Source organism: Chiloscyllium plagiosum, unplaced genomic scaffold, assembly GCF_037043375.1.
Source record: "Chiloscyllium plagiosum isolate Xiang-an unplaced genomic scaffold, Cpla_swu_hap1 HiC_scaffold_3, whole genome shotgun sequence".
Taxonomy (NCBI): Eukaryota; Metazoa; Chordata; class Chondrichthyes; order Orectolobiformes; family Hemiscylliidae; genus Chiloscyllium; species Chiloscyllium plagiosum.
Genome location: NW_028270141.1, coordinates 159001762 through 159023955, shown reverse-complemented (window position 1 = coordinate 159023955; position 22194 = coordinate 159001762). Strand labels below are relative to the sequence as shown.

Genomic DNA, 22194 nt, shown 5'->3' with positions numbered 1-22194 from the left:
CCCTCACTGTGTCTATCCCACACCCTCACTGTGACTATTCCACACCCACACAGTGACTATCCCACACCCTCACTGTGACTATCCCACACCCTCACTGTATCTATCCCACACCCTCACTGTGACGATCCCACACCCTCACTGTGTCTATCTCACACCCTCACTGTGACTATCCCTCACCCTCACTGTGACTATCCCACACCCTCACTGTGACTATCCCACACCCTCACTGTGTCTATCCCACACCCTCACTGTGTCTATCCCACAACCTCACTGTGTCTATCCCACACCCTCACTGTGACTATCCCTCACCCTCACTGTGACTATCCCACACCCTCACTGTGTCTATCCCACACCCACACTGTGACTATCCCACATCCTCACTGTGACTATCCCACACCCTCACTGTGTCTATCCCACACCCTCACTGTGACTATCCCACACCCTCACTGTGACTATCCCTCACTCTCACTGTGACTATCCCTCACCCTCACTGTGACTATCCCACACCCTCACTGTGACTATCCCACACCCTCACTGTGTCTATCCCTCACCCTCACTGTGACTATCCCACACCCTCACTGTGTCTATCCCACACCCTCACAGTGACTATCCCACACCCTCACTGTGACTATCCCACACCCTCACTGTGTCTATCCCTCACCCTCACTGTGACTATCCCACACCCTCACTGTGTCTATCCCACACCCTCACAGTGACTATCCCACACCCTCACTGTGACTATCCCACACCCTCACTGTGACTATCCCTCACTCTCACTGTGACTATCCCTCACCCTCACAGTGACTATCCCACACCCTCACAGTGACTATCCCACACCCACACTGTGACTATCCCACACCCACACTGTGACTATCCCACACCCTCACTGTGTCTATCCCACACCCTCACTGTGACTATCCCACACCCACACTGTGACTATCCCACACCCTCACTGTGACTATCCCACACCCTCACTGTGTCTATCCCGCACCCTCACTGTGTCTATCCCACACCCACACTGTGACTATCCCACACCCTCACTGTGTCTATCCCACACCCTCACTGTGACTATCCCACACCCTCACTGTGTCTATCCCACACCCTCACTGTGACTATCCCACACCCTCACTGTGTCTATCCCTCACCCTCACTGTGACTATCCCACACCCTCACTGTGTCTATCCCACACCCACACTGTGACTATCCCACACCCTCACTGTGAATATCCCACACCCTCACTGTGACTATCCCACACTGTGACTCTCCCACACACTCACTGCGACTATCCCTCACTCTCACTGTGACTATCCCACACCCTCACTGTGACTATCCCACACCCACACTGTGACTATCCCACACCCTCACTGTGTCTATCCCACACCCTCACTGTGACTATCCCACACACTCACTGTAACTATCCCTCACTGTGACTATCCCACACCCTCACTGTGACTATCCCACACCCATGCTGTGACTATCCCACACCCTCACTGTGACTCTCCCACACCCTCACTGTGAAGATCCCTCACTCTCACTGTGACTATCCCTCACCCTCACTGTGACTATCCCACACCCTCACTGTGTCTATCCCACACCCACTATGTGACTATCCCTCACCCTCACTGTGACTATCCCACACCCTCACTGTGACTATCCCACACCCTCACTGTGTCTATCCCACACCCACACTGTGTCTATCCCATACCCACACTGTGACTATCCTACACCCTCACTGTGTCTATCCCAAATCCTCACTGTGTTTATCCCGCACCCTCACTGTGTCTATCCCACACCCTCACTGTGACTATGCCATACCCTCACTGTGACTATCCCTCACCCTCACTGTGACTATCCCACACCCTCACTGTTTCTATCCCACACCCACACTGTGACTATCCCACACCCTCACTGAGTCTATCCCACACCCTCACTGTGACTATCCCTCACCCTCACTGTGAATATCCCACACCCTCACTGTGACTATCCCACACCCTCACTGTGTCTATCCCACACCCTCACTGTGTCTATCCCACAACCTCACTGTGTCTATCCCACACCCTCACTGTGACTATCCCTCACCCTCACTGTGACTATCCAACACCCTCACTGTGACTATCCCACACCCTCACTGTGTCTATCCCACACCCACACTGTGACTATCCCACACTCTCACTGTGACTATCCCACACCCTCACTGTGACTATCCCACACCCTCACTGTGTCTATCCCGCACCCTCACTGAGTCTATCCCACACCCTCACTGTGACTATCCCACACCCTCACTGTGACTATCCCACACCCTCACTGTGACTATCCCACACCCACACTGTGACTATCCCACACTCTCACTGTGACTATCCCACACTCTCACTGTGACTATCCCACACCCTCACTGTGACTATCCCACACCCTCACTGTGTCTATCCCACACCCTCACTGTGTCGATCCCACATTGTGACTATTCCTCACCTTCAATGTGACTATCCCACACCCACACTGTGTCTATCCCACACTGTGACTCTCCCACACTCTCACTGTGACTATCCCTCACCCTCACTGTGACTATCCCACACCCTCACTGTGTCTATCCCACAACCTCACTGTGTCTATCCCTCACCCTCACTGTGACTATCCCACACCCTCACTGTGTCTATCCCACACCCTCACTGTGACTATCCCACACCCTCACTGTGACTATCCCACACCCACACTGTGACTATCCCACACCCTCACTGTGACTATCCCACACCCTCACTGTGTCTATCCCTCACCCTCACTGTGACTATCCCACACCCTCACTGTGTCTATCCCACACCCTCACTGTGACTATCCCACACCCTCACTGTGACTATCCCTCACTCTCACTGTGACTATCCCTCACCCTCACAGTGACTATCCCACACCCTCACTGTGACTATCCCACACCCACACTGTGACTATCCCACACCCTCACTGTGTCTATCCCAAACCCTCACTGTGACTATCCCACACCCTCACTGTGACTATCCCACACCCTCACTATTTCTATCCCACACCCACACTGTGACTATCCCACACCCTCACTGTGTCTATCCCACACTCTCACTGTGACTATCCGACACCCTCACTGTGACTATCCCACACCCTCACTGTGACTATCCCACACTCTCACTGTGACTATCCCACACCCACACTGTGTCTATCCCACACCCTCACTGTGACTATCCCACACCCTCACTGTGTCTGTCCCTCACTCTCACTGTGACGATCCCACACCCTCACTGTGACTATCCCACACCCACTCTGTGACTATCCCACAACCTCACTGTGTCTATCCCACACCCTCACTGTGTCGATCCCACACTGTGACTATTCCTCACCTTCAATGTGACTATCCCACACCCACACTGTGTCTATCCCACACTGTGACTCTCCCACACTCTCACTGTGACTATCCCTCACCCTCACTGTGACTATCCCACACCCTCACTGTGTCTATCCCACAACCTCACTGTGTCTATCCCTCACCCTCACTGTGACTATCCCACACCCTCACTGTGTCTATCCCACACCCTCACTGTGACTATCCCACACCCTCACTGTGACTATCCCACACCCACACTGTGACTATCCCACACCCTCACTGTGACTATCCCACACCCTCACTGTGTCTATCCCTCACCCTCACTGTGACTATCCCACACCCTCACTGTGTCTATCCCACACCCTCACTGTGACTATCCCACACCCTCACTGTGACTATCCCTCACTCTCACTGTGACTATCCCTCACCCTCACAGTGACTATCCCACACCCTCACTGTGACTATCCCACACCCACACTGTGACTATCCCACACCCTCACTGTGACTATCCCACACCCTCACTGTGTCTATCCCACACCCTCACTGTGACTATCCCACACTCTCACTGTGACTATCCCACACCCTCACTGTGACTATCCCACACTCTCACTGTAACTATCCCACACCCTCACTGTGTCTATCCCACACCATCACTGTGACTATCCCACACTGTCACTGTGACTATCCCACACCCACACTGTGACTATCCCACACCCTCACTGTGTCTATCCCACACCCTCACAGTGACTATCCCACACCCTCACTGTGTCTATCCCGCACCCTCACTGTGTCTATCCCACACCCACACTGTGACTATCCCACACCCTCACTGTGTCTATCCCACACCCACACTGTGACTATCCCACACCCTCACTGTGTCTATCCCACACCCACACTGTGACTATCCCACACCCTCACTGTGACTATCCCACACTGTGACTCTCCCACACCCTCACTGTGACTATCCCTCACTCTCACTGTGACTATCCCACACCCTCACTGTGACTATCCCACACCCTCACTGTGAATATCCCACACCCTCACTGTGTCTATCCCACACCCACACTGTGACTCTCCCACACCCTCACTGTGACTATCCCACACTCTCACTGTGACTATCCCTCACCCTCACTGTGACTATCCCACACTCTCACTGTGACTATCCCACACCCTCACTGTAACTATCCCTCACTGTGTCTATCCCACACCCTCACTGTGACTATCCCACACCCTCACTGTGACTATCCCACACCCATGCTGTGACTATCCCACACCCTCACTGTGACTCTCCCACACCCTCACTGTGAAGATCCCTCACTCTCACTGTGACTATCCCTCACCCTCACTGTGACTATCCCACACCCTCACTGTGTCTATCCCACACCCACTATGTGACTATCCCACACCCTCACCGTGACTATCCCACACCCTCACTGTGACTATCCCACACCCTCACTGTGTCTATCCCACACCCACACTGTGTCTATCTCACACCCACACTGTGACGATCCCACACCCTCACTGTGTCTATCCCAAATCCTCACTGTGTTTATCCCGCACCCTCACTGTGTCTATCCCACACCCTCACTGTGACTATCCCATACCCTCACTGTGACTATCCCTCACCCTCACTGTGACTATCCCACACCCTCACTATTTCTATCCCACACCCACACTGTGACTATCCCACACCCTCACTGTGTCTATCCCACACCCTCACTGTGTCTATCCCGCACCCTCACTGTGTCTATCCCACACCCTCACTGTAACTATCCCACACTCTCACTGTGACTATCCGACACCCTCACTGTGACTATCCCACACCCTCACTGTGACTATCCCACACTCTCACTGTGACTATCCCAAACCCACACTGTGACTATCCCACACCCTCACTGTGTCTGTCCCTCACTCTCACTGTGACGATCCCACACCCTCACTGTGACTATCCCACACCCTCACTGTGTCGATCCCACACTGTGACTATTCCTCACCTTCAATGTGACTATCCCACACCCACACTGTGTCTATCCCACACTGTGACTCTCCCACACTCTCACTGTGACTATCCCTCACCCTCACTGTGACTATCCCACACCCTCACTGTGTCTATCCCACACCCTCACTGTGACTATCCCTCACCCTCACTGTGACTATCCCACACCCTCACTGTGACTATCCCACACCCTCACTGTGACTATCCCTCACCCTCACTGTGACTATCCCACACCCTCACTGTGTCTATCCCTCACTCTCACTGTGTCTATCCCACACTGTGACTCTCCGACACCCTCACTGTGACTATCCCTCACCCTCACTGTGACTATCCCACACCCTCACTGTGTCTATCCCACACTGTGACTATCCCACACCCTCACTGTGTCTATCCCACACCCGCACTGTGTCTATCCCACACTGTGACTATCCCACACCCTCACTGTGACTATCTCACACTGTGACTCTCCCACACTCTCACACTGACTATCCCACACCCCTCACTGTGACTATCCCACACTCTCACTGTGACTATCCCACACCCTCACTTTGACTATCCCTCACCCTCACTGTGACTATCCCACATTCTCACTGTGACTATCCCACACCCTCACTGTGACTATCCCACACCCCTCACTGTGACTATCCCACACTCTCACTGTGACTATCCCACACCCTCACTGTGACTATCCCTCACCCTCACTGTGACTATCCCACACTCTCACTGTGACTATCCCACACCCCTCTTTGTGACTATCCCACACCCTCACTGTGACTATCCCACACCCTCACTGTGTCTATCCCACACCCTCACTGTGACTATCCCACACTCTCACTGTGACTATCCCACACCCTCACCGTGGCTATCCCACACTCTCACTGTGACTATCCCACACCCTCACTGTGACTATCCCACACCCTCACTGTGACTATTCCACACCCTCACTGTGTCTATCCCACACCCAGACTGTGACTATCCCACATCCTCACTTTGTCTATCCCACACCCTCACTGTGTCTATCCCACATTGTGACTCTCCCACACCCTCACTGTGACTATCCCACACCCCTCACTGTGACTATCCCACACCCAGACTGTGACTATCCCACATCCTCACTTTGTCTATCCCACACCCTCACTGTGTCTATCCCACATTGTGACTCTCCCACACCCTCACTGTGTCTATCCCACACCCTCACTGTGACTATCCCACACCCTCACTGTGACTATCCCACACCCTCACTGTGTCTATCCCACACCCACACTGTGTCTATCCCATACCCACACTGTGACTATCCTACACCCTCACTGTGTCTATCCCAAATCCTCACTGTGTTTATCCCGCACCCTCACTGTGTCTATCCCACACCCTCACTGTGACTATGCCATACCCTCACTGTGACTATCCCTCACCCTCACTGTGACTATCCCACACCCTCACTGTTTCTATCCCACACCCACACTGTGACTATCCCACACCCTCACTGTGTCTATCCCACACCCTCACTGTGTCTATCCCGCACCCTCACTGAGTCTATCCCACACCCTCACTGTGACTATCCCTCACCCTCACTGTGAATATCCCACACCCTCACTGTGACTATCCCACACCCTCACTGTGTCTATCCCACACCCTCACTGTGTCTATCCCACAACCTCACTGTGTCTATCCCACACCCTCACTGTGACTATCCCTCACCCTCACTGTGACTATCCAACACCCTCACTGTGACTATCCCACACCCTCACTGTGTCTATCCCACACCCACACTGTGACTATCCCACACTCTCACTGTGACTATCCCACACCCTCACTGTGACTATCCCACACCCTCACTGTGACTATCCCACACCCTCACTGTGACTATCCCTCACTCTCACTGTGACTATCCCTCACCCTCACAGTGACTATCCCACACCCTCACTGTGACTATCCCACACCCTCACTGTGATTATCCCACACCCACACTGTGACTATCCCACACCCTCACTGTGACTATCCCACACCCTCACTGTGTCTATCCCTCACCCTCAATGTGACTATCCCACACCCTCACTGTGTCTATCCCACACCCTCACTGTGACTATCCCACACCCTCACTGTGACTATCCCTCACTCTCACTGTGACTATCCCTCACCCTCACAGTGACTATCCCACACCCTCACTGTGACTATCCCACACCCACACTGTGACTATCCCACACCCTCACTGTGACTATCCCACACCCTCACTGTGTCTATCCCACACCCTCACTGTGACTATCCCACACTCTCACTGTGACTATCCCACACCCTCACTGTGACTATCCCACACTCTCACTGTAACTATCCCACACCCTCACTGTGTCTATCCCACACCCTCACTGTGACTATCCCACACTGTCACTGTGACTATCCCACACCCACACTGTGACTATCCCACACCCTCACTGTGTCTATCCCACACCCTCACTGTGACTATCCCACACCCTCACTGTGTCTATCCCGCACCCTCACTGTGTCTATCCCACACCCACACTGTGACTATCCCACACCCTCACTGTGTCTATCCCACACCCACACTGTGACTATCCCACACCCTCACTGTGTCTATCCCACACCCACACTGTGACTATCCCACACCCTCACTGTGTCTATCCCACACCCACACTGTGACTATCCCACACCCTCACTGTGACTATCCCACACTGTGACTCTCCCACACCCTCACTGTGACTATCCCTCACTCTCACTGTGACTATCCCACACCCTCACTGTGACTATCCCACACCCTCACTGTGAATATCCCACACGCTCACTGTGTCTATCCCACACCCTCACTGTGACTATCCCACACCCTCACTGTAACTATCCCTCACTGTGTCTATCCCACACCCTCACTGTGACTATCCCACACCCATGCTGTGACTATCCCACACCCTCACTGTGACTCTCCCACACCCTCACTGTGAAGATCCCTCACTCTCACTGTGACTATCCCTCACCCTCACTGTGACTATCCCACACCCTCACTGTGTCTATCCCACACCCACTATGTGACTATCCCACACCCTCACCGTGACTATCCCACACCCTCACTGTGACTATCCCACACCCTCACTGTGACTATCCCACACCCCTCACTGTGACTATCCCACACCCAGACTGTGACTATCCCACATCCTCACTTTGTCTATCCCACACCCTCACTGTGTCTATCCCACATTGTGACTCTCCCACACCCTCACTGTGTCTATCCCACACCCTCACTGTGACTATCCCACACCCTCACTGTGTCTATCCCACACCCACACTGTGTCTATCCCATACCCACACTGTGACTATCCTACACCCTCACTGTGTCTATCCCAAATCCTCACTGTGTTTATCCCGCACCCTCACTGTGTCTATCCCACACCCTCACTGTGACTATGCCATACCCTCACTGTGACTATCCCTCACCCTCACTGTGACTATCCCACACCCTCACTGTTTCTATCCCACACCCACACTGTGACTATCCCACACCCTCACTGTGTCTATCCCACACCCTCACTTTGTCTATCCCGCACCCTCACTGAGTCTATCCCACACCCTCACTGTGACTATCCCTCACCCTCACTGTGAATATCCCACACCCTCACTGTGACTATCCCACACCCTCACTGTGTCTATCCCACACCCTCACTGTGTCTATCCCACAACCTCACTGTGTCTATCCCACACCCTCACTGTGACTATCCCTCACCCTCACTGTGACTATCCAACACCCTCACTTTGACTATCCCACACCCTCACTGTGTCTATCCCACACCCACACTGTGACTATCCCACACTCTCACTGTGACTATCCCACACCCTCACTGTGACTATCCCACACCCTCACTGTGACTATCCCACACCCTCACTGTGACTATCCCTCACTCTCACTGTGACTATCCCTCACCCTCACAGTGACTATCCCACATCCTCACTGTGACTATCCCACACCCTCACTGTGACTATCCCACACCCACACTGTGACTATCCCACACCCTCACTGTGACTATCCCACACCCTCACTGTGTCTATCCCTCACCCTCAATGTGACTATCCCACACCCTCACTGTGTCTATCCCACACCCTCACTGTGACTATCCCACACCCTCACTGTGACTATCCCTCACTCTCACTGTGACTATCCCTCACCCTCACAGTGACTATCCCACACCCTCACTGTGACTATCCCACACCCACACTGTGACTATCCCACACCCTCACTGTGACTATCCCACACCCTCACTGTGTCTATCCCACACCCTCACTGTGACTATCCCACACTCTCACTGTGACTATCCCACACCCTCACTGTGACTATCCCACACTCTCACTGTAACTATCCCACACCCTCACTGTGTCTATCCCACACCCTCACTGTGACTATCCCACACTGTCACTGTGACTATCCCACACCCACACTGTGACTATCCCACACCCTCACTGTGTCTATCCCGCACCCTCACTGTGACTATCCCACACCCTCACTGTGTCTATCCCGCACCCTCACTGTGTCTATCCCACACCCACACTGTGACTATCCCACACCCTCACTGTGTCTATCCCACACCCACACTGTGACTATCCCACACCCTCACTGTGTCTATCCCACACCCACACTGTGACTATCCCACACCCTCACTGTGACTATCCCACACTGTGACTCTCCCACACCCTCACTGTGACTATCCCTCACTCTCACTGTGACTATCCCACACCCTCACTGTGACTATCCCACACCCTCACTGTGAATATCCCACACCCTCACTGTGTCTATCCCACACCCTCACTGTGACTATCCCACACCCTCACTGTAACTATCCCTCACTGTGTCTATCCCAGACCCTCACTGTGACTATCCCACACCCATGCTGTGACTATCCCACACCCTCACTGTGACTCTCCCACACCCTCACTGTGAAGATCCCTCACTCTCACTGTGACTATCCCTCACCCTCACTGTGACTATCCCACACCCTCACTGTGTCTATCCCACACCCACTATGTGACTATCCCACACCCTCACCGTGACTATCCCACACCCTCACTGTGACTATCCCACACCCTCACTGTGTCTATCCCACACCCACACTGTGTCTATCTCACACCCACACTGTGACGATCCCACACCCTCACTGTGTCTATCCCAAATCCTCACTGTGTTTATCCCGCACCCTCACTGTGTCTATCCCACACCCTCACTGTGACTATCCCATACCCTCACTGTGACTATCCCTCACCCTCACTGTGACTATCCCACACCCTCACTATTTCTATCCCACACCCACACTGTGACTATCCCACACCCTCACTGTGTCTATCCCACACCCTCACTGTGTCTATCCCGCACCCTCACTGTGTCTATCCCACACCCTCACTGTAACTATCCCACACTCTCACTGTGACTATCCGACACCCTCACTGTGACTATCCCACACCCTCACTGTGACTATCCCTCACTCTCACTGTGACTATCCCACGCCCACACTGTGACTATCCCACACTGTGACTATCCCTCACTCTCACTGTGACTATCCCACACCCACACTGTGTCTATCCCACACTGTGACTATCCCACACCCTCACTGTGTCTATCCCACACTGTGACTCTCCCACACCCTCACTGTGACTATCCCACACCCCTCACTGTGTCTATCCCACACCCTCACTGTGACTATCCCACACCCTCACTGTGTCTATCCCACACCCTCACTGTGTCTATCCCACACTGTGACTCTCCCACACCCTCACTGTGACTATCCCACACCCCTCACTGTGTCTATCCCACACCCTCACTGTGACTATCCCACACTGTGACTCTCCCACACTCTCACACTGACTATCCCACACCCTCACTGTGACTATCCCACACCCTCACTGTGACTATCCCACACCCTCACTGTGACTATCCCTCACCCTCACTGTGACTATCCCACACCCTCACTGTGACTATCCCACACTCTCACTGTGACTATCCCTCACCCTCACTGTGTCTATCCCACACTGTGACTCTCCCACTCCCTCACTGTGACTATCACACACCCCTCACAGTGACTATCCCTCACCCTCACTGTGTCTATCCCACACTGTGACTCTCCCACACCCTCACTGTGACTATCACACACCCCTCACAGTGACTATCCCTCACCCTCACTGTGTCTATCCCACACTGTGACTCTCCCACACTCTCACTGTGACTATCCCACACCCCTCACTGTGTCTATCCCACACTGTGACTCTCCCACACCCTCACTGTGACTATCCCTCACCATCACTGTGACTATCCCACACCCTCACTGTGTCTATCCAACACTGTGACTATCCCACACCCTCACTGTGTCTATCCCACACCCTCACTGTGACTATCCCTCACCCTCACTGTGACTATCGCAAATCCTCACTGTGTTTATCCCGCACCCTCACTGTGTCTATCCCACACCCTCACTGTGACTATCCCATACCCTCACTGTGACTATCCCTCACCCTCACTGTGACTATCCCACACCCTCACTATTTCTATCCCACACCCACACTGTGACTATCCCACACCCTCACTGTGTCTATCCCACACCCTCACTGTGTCTATCCCGCACCCTCACTGTGTCTATCCCACACCCTCACTGTAACTATCCCACACTCTCACTGTGACTATCCGACACCCTCACTGTGACTATCCCACACCCTCACTGTGACTATCCCACACTCTCACTGTGACTATCCCACACCCACACTGTGTCTATCCCACACCCTCACTGTGACTATCCCACACCCTCACTGTGTCTGTCCCTCACTCTCACTGTGACGATCCCACACCCTCACTGTGACTATCCCACACCCACTCTGTGACTATCCCACAACCTCACTGTGTCTATCCCACACCCTCACTGTGTCGATCCCACACTGTGACTATTCCTCACCTTCAATGTGACTATCCCACACCCACACTGTGTCTATCCCACACTGTGACTCTCCCACACTCTCACTGTGACTATCCCTCACCCTCACTGTGACTATCCCACACCCTCACTGTGTCTATCCCACAACCTCACTGTGTCTATCCCTCACCCTCACTGTGACTATCCCACACCCTCACTGTGTCTATCCCACACCCTCACTGTGACTATCCCACACCCTCACTGTGACTATCCCACACCCACACTGTGACTATCCCACACCCTCACTGTGACTATCCCACACCCTCACTGTGTCTATCCCTCACCCTCACTGTGACTATCTCACACCCTCACTGTGTCTATCCCACACCCTCACTGTGACTATCCCACACCCTCACTGTGACTATCCCTCACTCTCACTGTGACTATCCCTCACCCTCACAGTGACTATCCCACACCCTCACTGTGACTATCCCACACCCACACTGTGACTATCCCACACCCTCACTGTGACTATCCCACACCCTCACTGTGTCTATCCCACACCCTCACTGTGACTATCCCACACTCTCACTGTGACTATCCCACACCCTCACTGTGACTATCCCACACTCTCACTGTAACTATCCCACACCCTCACTGTGTCTATCCCACACCCTCACTGTGACTATCCCACACCCACACTGTGACTATCCCTCACCCTCACTGTGTCTATCCCACACCCTCACTGTGACTATCCCACACCCTCACTGTGTCTATCCCGCACCCTCACTGTGTCTATCCCACACCCTCACTGTGACTATCCCACACTGTCACTGTGACTATCCCACACCCACACTGTGACTATCCCTCACCCTCACTGTGTCTATCCCACACCCTCACTGTGACTATCCCACACCCACACTGTGACTATCCCTCACCCTCACTGTGTCTATCCCACACCCTCACTGTGACTATCCCACACTCTCACTGTGACTATCCCACACCCTCACTGTGACTATCCCACACTCTCACTGTAACTATCCCACACCCTCACTGTGTCTATCCCACACCCTCACTGTGACTATCCCACACTGTCACTGTGACTATCCCACACCCACACTGTGACTATCCCTCACCCTCACTGTGTCTATCCCACACCCTCACTGTGACTATCCCACACCCTCACTGTGACTATCCCACACCCTCACTGTGTCTATCCCACACCCTCACTGTGACTATCCCACACCCTCACTGTGTCTATCCCGCACCCTCACTGTGTCTATCCCACACCCACACTGTGACTATCCCACACCCTCACTGTGTCTATCCCACACCCACACTGTGACTATCCCACACCCTCACTGTGTCTATCCCACACCCACACTGTGACTATCCCACACCCTCACTGTGACTATCCCACACTGTGACTCTCCCACACCCTCACTGTGACTATCCCTCACTCTCACTGTGACTATCCCACACCCTCACTGTGACTATCCCACACCCTCACTGTGAATATCCCACACCCTCACTGTGTCTATCCCACACCCTCACTGTGACTATCCCACACCCTCACTGTAACTATCCCTCACTGTGTCTATCCCACACCCTCACTGTGACTATCCCACACCCATGCTGTGACTATCCCACACCCTCACTGTGACTCTCCCACACCCTCACTGTGAAGATCCCTCACTCTCACTGTGACTATCCCTCACCCTCACTGTGACTATCCCACACCCTCACTGTGTCTATCCCACACCCACTATGTGACTATCCCACACCCTCACCGTGACTATCCCACACCCTCACTGTGACTATCCCACACCCTCACTGTGTCTATCCCACACCCACACTGTGTCTATCTCACACCCACACTGTGACGATCCCACACCCTCACTGTGTCTATCCCAAATCCTCACTGTGTTTATCCCGCACCCTCACTGTGTCTATCCCACACCCTCACTGTGACTATCCCATACCCTCACTGTGACTATCCCTCACCCTCACTGTGACTATCCCACACCCTCACTATTTCTATCCCACACCCACACTGTGACTATCCCACACCCTCACTGTGTCTATCCCACACCCTCACTGTGTCTATCCCGCACCCTCACTGTGTCTATCCCACACCCTCACTGTAACTATCCCACACTCTCACTGTGACTATCCGACACCCTCACTGTGACTATCCCACACCCTCACTGTGACTATCCCACACTCTCACTGTGACTATCCCACACCCACACTGTGTCTATCCCACACCCTCACTGTGACTATCCCACACCCTCACTGTGTCTGTCCCTCACTCTCACTGTGACGATCCCACACCCTCACTGTGACTATCCCACACCCACTCTGTGACTATCCCACAACCTCACTGTGTCTATCCCACACCCTCACTGTGTCTATCCCACACTGTGACTCTCCCACACTCTCACTGTGACTATTCCTCACCCTCACTGTGACTATCCCACACCCTCACTGTGTCTATCCCACACCCTCACTGTGACTATCCCTCACCCTCACTGTGACTATCCCACACCCTCACTGTGACTATCCCACACCCTCACTGTGACTATCCCTCACCCTCACTGTGACTATCCCACACTCTCACTGTGACTATCCCACACCCCTCACTGTGACTATCCCTCACCCTCACTGTGACTATCCCACACCCTCACTGTGTCTATCCCTCACTCTCACTGTGTCTATCCCACACTGTGAGTATCCCACACCCTCACTGTGACTATCCCTCACCCTCACTGTGACTATCCCACACCCTCACTGTGTCTATCCCACACTGTGACTATCCCACACCCTCACTGTGTCTATCCCACACCCGCACTGTGTCTATCCCACACTGTGACTATCCCACACCCTCACTGTGACTATCCCACACTGTGACTCTCCCACACTCTCACACTGACTATCCCACACCCCTCACTGTGACTATCCCACACTCTCACTGTGACTATCCCACACCCTCACTGTGACTATCCCTCACCCTCACTGTGACTATCCCACACTCTCACTGTGACTATCCCACACCCCTCTTTGTGACTATCCCACACCCACACTGTGACTCTCCCACACCCTCACTGTGACTATCCCACACCCTCACTGTGTCTATCCCACACCCTCACTGTGACTATCCCACACTCTCACTGTGACTATCCCACACCCTCACCGTGGCTATCCCACACTCTCACTGTGACTATCCCACACCCTCACTGTGACTATCCCACACCCTCACTGAGACTATCCCACACCCTCACTGTGTCTATCCCACACCCAGACTGTGACTATCCCACATCCTCACTTTGTCTATCCCACACCCTCACTGTGTCTATCCCACATTGTGACTCTCCCACACCCTCACTGTGACTATCCCACACCCCTCACTGTGACTATCCCACACCCAGACTGTGACTATCCCACATCCTCACTTTGTCTATCCCACACCCTCACTGTGTCTATCCCACATTGTGACTCTCCCACACCCTCACTGTGTCTATCCCACACCCTCACTGTGACTATCCCACACCCTCACTGTGACTATCCCACACTCCTCACTGTGACTATCCCACACCCAGACTGTGACTATCCCACACCCTCACTGTGTCTATCCCACACCCTCACTGTGTCTATCCCACACCCTCACTGTGACTATCCCACACTGTGACTATCCAAAACCCTCACTGTGACTATCCCACACCCTCACTGTGACTATCCCACACTGTGACTATCCCTCACTCTCACTGTGACTATCCCACGCCCACACTGTGACTATCCCACACTGTGACTATCCCTCACCCTCACTGTGACTATCCCACACCCACACTGTGTCTATCCCACACTGTGACTATCCCACACCCTCACTGTGTCTATCCCACACTGTGACTCTCCCACACCCTCACTGTGACTATCCCACACCCCTCACTGTGTCTATCCCACACCCTCACTGTGACTATCCCACACCCTCACTGTGTCTATCCCACACCCTCACTGTGTCTATCCCACACTGTGACTCTCCCACACCCTCACTGTGACTATCCCACACCCCTCACTGTGTCTATCCCACACCCTCACTGTGACTATCCCACACTGTGACTCTCCCACACTCTCACACTGACTATCCCACACCCTCACTGTGACTATCCCACACCCTCACTGTGACTATCCCACACCCTCACTGTGACTATCCCTCACCCTCACTGTGACTATCCCACACCCTCACTGTGACTATCCCACACTCTCACTGTGACTATCCCACACCCCTCACAGTGACTATCCCTCACCCTCACTGTGTCTATCCCACACTGTGACTCTCCCACTCCCTCACTGTGACTATCACACACACCTCACAGTGACTATCCCTCACCCTCACTGTGTCTATCCCACACTGTGACTCTCCCACACCCTCACTGTGACTATCACACACCCCTCACAGTGACTATCCCTCACCCTCACTGTGTCTATCCCACACTGTGACTCCCACACTCTCACTGTGACTATCCCACACCCCTCACTGTGTCTATCCCACACTGTGACTCTCCCACACCCTCACTGTGACTATCCCTCACCATCACTGTGACTATCCCACACCCTCACTGTGTCTATCCAACACTGTGACTATCCCACACCCTCACTGTGTCTATCCCACACCCTCACTGTGACTATCCCTCACCCTCACTGTGACTATCCCACACCCTCACTGTGTCAATCCCACACCCTCACTGTGACTATCCCACACCCTCACTGTGACTCTCCCACACCCTCACTGTGTCTATCCCACACCCTCACTGTGTCTATCCCACACCCTCACTGTGTCTATCCCACATTGTGACTCTCCCACACCCTCACTGTGACTATCCCACACCCCTCACTGTGACTATCCCACACCCAGACTGTGACTATCCCACATCCTCACTTTGTCTATCCCACACCCTCACTGTGTCTATCCCACATTGTGACTCTCCCACACCCTCACTGTGTCTATCCCACACCCTCACTGTGACTATCCCACACCCTCACTGTGACTATCCCACACCCCTCACTGTGACTATCCCACACCCAGACTGTGACTATCCCACACCCTCACTGTGTCTATCCCACACCCTCACTGTGTCTATCCCACACCCTCACTGTGACTATCCCACACTGTGACTATCCAAAACCCTCACTGTGACTATCCCACACCCTCACTGTGACTCTCCCACACCCTCACTGTGTCTATCCCACACCCTCACTGTGACTATCCCACACTGTGACTATCCCTCACTCTCACTGTGACTATCCCACACCCACACTGTGACTATCCCACACTGTGACTATCCCTCACTCTCACTGTGACTATCCCACACCCACACTGTGTCTATCCCACACTGTGACTATCCCACACCCTCACTGTGTCTATCCCACACTGTGACTCTCCCACACCCTCACTGTGACTATCCCACACCCCTCACTGTGTCTATCCCACACCCTCACTGTGACTATCCCACACCCTCACTGTGTCTATCCCACACCCTCACTGTGTCTATCCCACACTGTGACTCTCCCACACCCTCACTGTGACTATCCCACACCCCTCACTGTGTCTATCCCACACCCTCACTGTGACTATCCCACACCCTCACTGTGTCTATCCCACACCCTCACTGTGTCTATCCCACACTGTGACTATCCCACACCCCTCACTGTGTCTATCCCACACCCTCACTGTGACTATCCCACACTGTGACTCTCCCACACTCTCACACTGACTATCCCACACCCTCACTGTGACTATCCCTCACCCTCACTGTGACTATCCCACACCCTCACTGTGACTATCCCACACCCTCACTGTGACTATCCCTCACCCTCACTATGACTATCCCACACTCTCACTGTGACTATCCCACACCCCTCACAGTGACTATCCCTCACCCTCACTGTGTCTATCCCACACTGTGACTCTCCCACACCCTCACTGTGACTATCACACACCCCTCACAGTGACTATCCCTCACCCTCACTGTGTCTATCCCACACTGTGACTCTCCCACACCCTCACAGTGACTATCCCTCACCCTCACTGTGACTATCCCACACCCTCACTGTGTCTATCCAACACTGTGACTATCCCACACCCTCACTGTGTCTATCCCACACCCTCACTGTGACTATCCCTCACCCTCACTGTGACTATCCCACACCCTCACTGTGTCAATCCCACACCCTCACTGTGACTATCCCACACCCTCACTGTGACTATCCCACACCCTCACTGTGACTCTCCCACACCCTCACTGTGTCTATCCCACACCCTCACTGTGTCTATCCCACACCCTCACTGTGTCTATCCCACATTGTGACTCTCCCACACCCTCACTGTGACTATCCCACACCCCTCACTGTGACTATCCCACACCCAGACTGTGACTATCCCACATCCTCACTTTGTCTATCCCACACCCTCACTGTGACTCTCCCACACCCTCACTGTGTCTATCCCACACCCTCACTGTGTCTATCCCACACCCTCACTGTGTCTATCCCACATTGTGACTCTCCCACACCCTCACTGTGTCTATCCCACATTGTGACTCTCCCACACCCTCACTGTGTCTATCCCACACCCAGACTGTGACTATCCCACACCCTCACTGTGTCTATCCCACACCCTCACTGTGTCTATCCCACACCCTCTCTGTGACTATCCCACACCCCTCACTGTGACTATCCCACACCCCTCACTGTGACTATCCCACACCCAGACTGTGACTATCCCACACCCTCACTGTGTCTATCCCACACCCTCACTGTGACTATCCCACACTGTGACTATCCAAAACCCTCACTGTGACTATCCTACACCCTCACTGTGACTCTCCCACACCCTCACTGTGTCGATCCCACACCCTCACTGTGACTATCCCACACTGTGACTATCCCTCACTCTCACTGTGACTATCCCACACCCACACTGTGACTATCCCACACTGTGACTATCCCTCACTCTCACTGTGACTATCCCACACCCACACTGTGTCTATCCCACACTGTGGCTATCCCACACCCTCACTACGTCTATCCCACACTGTGACTCTCCCACACCCTCACTGTGACTATCCCACACCCCTCACTGTGTCTATCCCACACCCTCACTGTGTCTATCCCACACCCTCACTGTGTCTATCCCACACTGTGACTCTCCCACACCCTCACTGTGACTATCCCACACCCCTCACTGTGTCTATCCCACACCCTCACTGTGACTATCCCACACTGTGACTCTCCCACACTCTCACACTGACTATCCCACACCCTCACTGTGACTATCCCTCACCCTCACTGTGACTATCCCACACCCTCACTGTGACTATCCCACACCCTCACTGTGACTATCCCTCACCCTCACTGTGACTATCCCTCACCCTCACTGTGACTATCCCTCACCCTCACTGTGACTATCCCACACCCTCACTGTGACTATCCCACACCCTCACTGTGACTATCCCACACCCTCACTGTGACTATCCCTCACCCTCACTGTGACTATCCCTCACCCTCACTGTGACTATCCCACACCCCTCACAGTGACTATCCCACACCCTCACTGTGTCTATCCCACACTGTGACTCTCCCACATCCTCACTGTGACTATCCCACACCCCTCACAGTGACTATCCCTCACCCTCACTGTGTCTATCCCACACTGTGACTCTCCCACACTCTCACTGTGACTATCCCACACCCCTCACAGTGACTATCCCACACCCTCACTGTGTCTATCCCACACTGTGACTCTCCCACACCCTCACTGTGACTATCCCTCACCCTCACTGTGACTATCCCACACCCTCACTGTGTCTATCCAACACTGTGACTATCCCACACCCTCACTGTGTCTATCCCACACCCTCACTGTGACTATCCCTCACCCTCACTGTGACTATCCCACACCCTCACTGTGTCAATCCCACACCCTCACTGTGTCAATCCCACACCCTCACTGTGTCTATCCCACACCCTCACTGTGAGTATCCCACACCCTCACTGTGACTATCCCACACCCTCACTGTGTCAATCCCACACCCTCACTGTGACTCTCCCACACCCTCACTGTGACTATCCCACACTCTCACTGTGACTATCCCACACCCTCACTGTGACTATCCCTCACCCTCACTGTGACTATCCCACACCCACACTGTGACTATCCCTCACCCTCACTGTGACTATCCCACACCCTCACTGTGACTATCCCACACTCTCACTGTGACTATCCCACACCCCTCAGCGTGACTATCCCACACCCTCACTGTGTCTATCCCACACTGTGACTCTCCCACACCCTCACTGTGTCAATCCCACACCCTCACTGTGACTATCCCACACCCTCACTGTGACTATCCCACACCCTCACTGTGTCAATCCCACACCCTCACTGTGACTATCCCACACCCTCACTGTGACTATCCCACACTCTCACTGTGACTATCCCACACCCCTCAGCGTGACTATCCCACACCCTCACTGTGTCTATCCCACACTGTGACTCTCCCACACCCTCACTGTGTCTATCCCACACCCTCACTGTGTCTATCCCACACCCTCACTGTGAGTATCCCACACTGTGGCTATCCCACACCCTCACTGTGACTATCCCACACTGTGACTCTCCCACACCCTCACTGTGTCTATCCCACACCCTCACTGTGACTATCCCACTCCCTCACTGTGACTATCCCACACTCTCACTGTGACTATCCCACACCCTCACTGTGTCTATCCCACACTCTCACTGTGACTATCCCACACCCTCACTGTGACTATCCCACACCCTCACTGTGTCTATCCCACACCCACACTGTGACTCTCCCACACCCTCACTGTGACTATCCCACACCCTCACTGTGACTCTCCCACACCCTCACTGTGACTATCCCTCACCCTCACTGTGACTATCCCTCACTGTGACTATCCCACACCCCTCTCTGTGTCTATCCCACACCCTCACTGTGACTATCCCACTCCCTCACTGTGACTATCCCACACTCTCACTGTGACTATCCCACACCCTCACTGTGTCTATCCCACACTCTCACTGTGAGTATCCCACACCCTCACTGTGACTATCCCACAACCTCACTGTGTCTATCCCACACCCACACTGTGACTCTCCCACACCCTCACTGTGACTATCCCACACCCTCACTGTGACTCTCCCACACCCTCACTGTGACTATCCCTCACCCTCACTGTGACTATCCCTCACTGTGACTATCCCACACCCTCACTGTGACTCTCCCACACCCTCACTGTGACTATCCCACACCCTCACTGTGTCTATCCCACACTCTCACTGTGACTATCCCACACCCTCACTGTGTCTATCCCACACCCTCACTGTGACTCTCCCACACCCTCACTGTGACTATCCCACACTCTCACTGTGACTATCCCACACCCTCACTGTGTCTATCCCACACTCTCACTGTGACTATCCCACACCCTCACTGTGACTCTCCCACACCCTCACTGTGACTATCCCACACCCTCACTGTGACTATCCCACACCCTCACTGGGTCTCTCCCTCACCCTCACTGTGTCTATCCCACACTGTGACTCTCCCACACCCTCACTGTGTCTATCCCACACCCACACTGTGACTATCCCACACCCCTCTTTGTGACTATCCCACACCCTCACTGTGACTATTCCACACCCACACTGTGACTATCCCTCACCCTCACTGTGACTATCCCACACCCTCACTGTGTCTATCCCACACTGTGACTCTCCCACACCCTCACTGTGACTATCCCTCACCCTCACTGTGACTATCCCTCACCCTCACTGTGACTATCCCACACCCTCACTGTGACTCCCCCACACCCTCACTGTGACTATCCCTCACCCTCACTGTGTCTATCCCACACCCTCACTGTGACTATCCCACACCCTCACT

At 53.7% G+C, this 22194-nt stretch overlaps 1 protein-coding gene across 1 annotated transcript in view; it reads right to left on the bottom strand.

Moving 5' to 3' along the window:
• Positions 1 to 22194, bottom strand: part of LOC122540190 (dynein axonemal heavy chain 6-like) — a 1075999-nt gene that overhangs the window by 200135 nt on the left and 853670 nt on the right. The gene's annotated exons all lie outside the window — the stretch shown is intronic.